Source organism: Miscanthus floridulus, chromosome 1 (assembly GCF_019320115.1).
Source record: "Miscanthus floridulus cultivar M001 chromosome 1, ASM1932011v1, whole genome shotgun sequence".
NCBI classification, from domain to species: Eukaryota; Viridiplantae; Streptophyta; class Magnoliopsida; order Poales; family Poaceae; genus Miscanthus; species Miscanthus floridulus.
The window spans coordinates 89,582,372-89,586,177 of NC_089580.1; the positions used below are offsets into that span (position 1 = coordinate 89,582,372).

General features: G+C 39.1%; 1 non-coding gene across 1 annotated transcript; it reads left to right on the forward strand.

Annotated features, from left to right (window-relative positions):
- Positions 1–1,151: 1,151 nt before the first annotated feature.
- Positions 1,152–1,260, forward strand: LOC136511406 (small nucleolar RNA R71). The gene has a single exon (XR_010772694.1). It is a non-coding gene; the product is annotated as a small nucleolar RNA R71 (small nucleolar RNA).
- Positions 1,261–3,806: the final 2,546 nt, after the last annotated feature.

The window sequence follows — 3,806 nt, forward strand, 5'->3', positions numbered from 1 at the left end:
TGGCTTTTGCGGTGCTTAGGAAAGGTCGGCCCAAGATAATGGGTGTCCTTATATCTCCACCTGTTTCCAAAACCATAAAGTCTATGGGTACGTACGATTGTCCCACTCAAACAATGGCGTCTTCAAGAACTCCCTTAGGGTAGCAGAGTGACTGATCTGCATGCTACAAATGCATGTTTGTGTACAACAAAGTATCTCCATTAATTTTATCATAGATTACCTTTAGCATGATGTTGACACTTGCTTCAAAGTCATAGACAGCTTCTTGGAAAATGTGAGGTCCAATGACAATGGGGATGATAGGTCTTCCTGAATCACCTTTCTTTTTAGGCAAGGAATAATCTATCCACCTTCATGTCGATGGCTTCGTGTAGTAGTATGCTGCATTGTGAATATCGAGAAGATTTATAGTTTCTAGATCTTCCAGTTGCCCTAGAATCTTACCTTCATCGGTTAGAGGAACAGCGGCCGCCAGCTGAGCTATTTGTGATTCTATCATTTGTTAAAGCTATGCTGGTTTTTAATAGCAGAGGAGAAGCTATCCATTCTATTATTTATGTTTTCTAAGATTTTATCATTGGAAGCTAATTTTCTAGATAAGCCCGCCATAGTTTTAGCTTGGCTAGAAATTAATTCTCTCAAGGGTGGTTCATTATTGAAATTATTATAATTATCACCTTGATAGTTACCTTGGCAATTACATTAGTAGTTCGACCTTTGTTGCTAGTTCCATCCTTGATTCTGTTGAGGACGATAGTAGTTATTGTTGATGAAGTTCACATCCTCGTGGGTTTTAGGACAGTTGTTCCCTTAATGCCTAGTGTTTCCACACTCTTCACACATCATGCGGGAATCATGAATGTGCATGACTTCTTGCTTCTCATTGGCTTGGTCTTTGAGCTTCTTCATGAGTAGGTCCATCTTGGTAGATAGCATGTCTACCTCCTTGAGTTGATGCATATACCTCCACCTCTCTTGTGAGTCTAAAGCCACTCTTCATTCCAACCTTGGTTGGAGGCCATCTTCTCCATAAGAGCTGTTGCACCTAGGATTGTGAGTGATAGGAAAGCACCTCCAGCAGCACATCCATATTCTCATAGGTATTGCTTGTCAACCCATGGTAGAAAGTCTATATGAGCAGCCAATTCTCCATCCCATGATGAGGATATTATGAAATGTAGTCTTGGAAGCATTCCCATGCCTCAGGGATAGATTCATCATGATGCTGCTGAAAACTTGAGATTCTCCCACGCAGAGCATTGGTCTTGCATGTGGGAAAGAACTTTGCTAGGAAGGTAGTGGAGCAGTTCTCCCATGTAGTATTTCTTTGTTGGTGTAGAACCATTGCTTCACCTTCCCCAAAAGTGAAAATGGGAGGAGGTGAAGTAATATGGCATCTCTGGTAACTCCTTTGATGATGAAAGTGCTACAAATCTCTAGGAAATGTTGGACATGGACACTCGCATCTTCATATGCCTTTCCATAAAACTAGCTAGCTTGCACCATGTTGATGAGAGTTGGCTTGAGCTCAAAAGCATTGTCTCCAATGTTGATCGTCGGTTCAGTACGGATGCTGGCCGTAGTTGGAGTAGAGAATTCATGGAGAGTCTTGTCAGCCATGGCTTCGAAACTAGTGTTAAACTCTACCTTATCTTGTTGTCTTTTCGATTCTAAAGCTAAAACTTTCTTAAGTTTAGCTCTAGTTCTCCTGATTAATGCTTCTAGATCCTCAAAGTAGTTTGTCGAAAGGTCAAAACTAGTCATACATTACCCTACATAAGATATAAAAGTAGATAGAACAAGGGTAAGCCTGTTTGAGCCAAGATCAATGGTTATCTCGATCACATCAATAGTACAAGTTTATCAATATTCCATGGTTGCCTAGCTACCTTCCCTAGCAATGGTGCCAGAAATGCTTGTTGGTATTTATTAACTTGTCACTTGTTTAAGTAGCCACCTAATGTTGTTGACATTTCTTAGCATCACTTTTACTAAGTTTTCATCCCTAGTGAGGATGCTAGATATGCTTATTGGTACTACCTAGTGCCACCTCTAGAATGACACTAAGAAGTACTTTAGTATGTTATGTGACTAGAAAGAATGTATATATATGAATGGATCTGCAAGTGCACAGATAATTTTACCATTATAGCATTTCACCTGGGGGTATTCCAAGTATCGTTATTTATATTTTTACCACAAGAAAGGACGAGCAGTTGGAATATATTGATAACTTATACGTATGATGGAGAAATAAACCATAACCAACTTCTACTCAGAACAGGGGTAAGTCAAGAGATAAATGTATATGAATGGTAAATGATAACTGATCATTGATCACTCAGAGTACTCATTTCTATGGCATTAGCATGGCTAAGTAGAATATTAGAGGAATAATTCCTAAGTCATTCTTAATTACAAGTCAAAGCATACATTGATTAGTGCAATTACACTTAGTAATCATGGCTAAGATCAACTTCATATCTACACATTAGGGATATTACTAAGGAAGATTAATAACAAAGCTTGTCTTCCTTCGTAACTAAATCCAACTTGTCCTATATTCGGGGAGTAGACTACAAAGGACTCAATGGGAGTGTGACATCCACGATCTACCACATGCCCTAAAATATAGGGTGCATCTGTAGGTAAACAATGTATAAGCACCACACTTACATAATATTAAACACTCACCCCTAGTACCTTAGAGCGAGCGCTTTATGAACTTATGCTTGAATATGATGATAATCTAACTATACTACGCATATAATCAAAGTAGATGATATACATGATAACTAGGAACATGAATAATATTAAGAACAATGTCAAATCAATTGTAGCAAATATATGAATAATGAAAGATACAAAAGAAGATACAAGGGGCTATACCAAGCCACGCTCTTTACAAGATCTAGAATCCAAACAAAGCTTGCCTTCCTCTAGACCTAGCCTAGCTAGCTATGCCCTAGAATATGGTGGAGCTCTAAGGATGATTAGGGTTTCTGTCTTCTTCACTGAATGCAATGACTGAGGAAGCGGGGTAGGGGCTGGTATATATAGGCTGTAGCATCAATTCTAAGCCCTTGGATCAAACCAACTTGAAAGGATGGCATAGATGCATAACCTAAGGTGGTGGAGAACTGACATTCGAAGGGGGAGGCTAATAGTGGGCCCCAGGGGCCGGCCGACCCCATCTTTCGGTGTCTTATAGTTTTCTTCGGTGGTTTGGCTTCTGGTGTCCTCTAGAACCTTCTAGAGTTGTTTTCGCCATGGATAAGCATGAATACTTCTGAGATCTAGGTCCACCTTGATGGTTTTCTAGATAAACCCTGTAGAAAGCATAGATTTACCAAAACTAGTGGAATTTATTAGTTTAAACCCCTAAACCTATGTTAGTGATTATTTTCATGCCCTTATTCAAGTTCTATTGATGGTTTATAATGTGTTTGTTAACTACTGTCAACGCATGTCTAAAGGTAGTCATCAAGAATTGATGTAGACCTTAGTTTAATTTACAAACGAATTGGGTACGCACGTTAAGGATAGTCGCTAAGTTGTGTACTTAGTGTAGATCCCGTAGTAGCAACTATGGTGCTGCCTTGTGTATGGCCAATAGGAATGCAAATTAATGGTAGTCATCTTTGTGAAAAAGTGTAGACCATATGTTCTAATTTGTGATGTTGGATATACACGTTGAGGATAGTCTCGCTGTAGCAACTATGGTACTACCTTGTGTATGGCTATCGAACAAATAGAGAACATGCGCGTTATATAATTGATGAGAAAAATATAGTTAAAATGTTGCA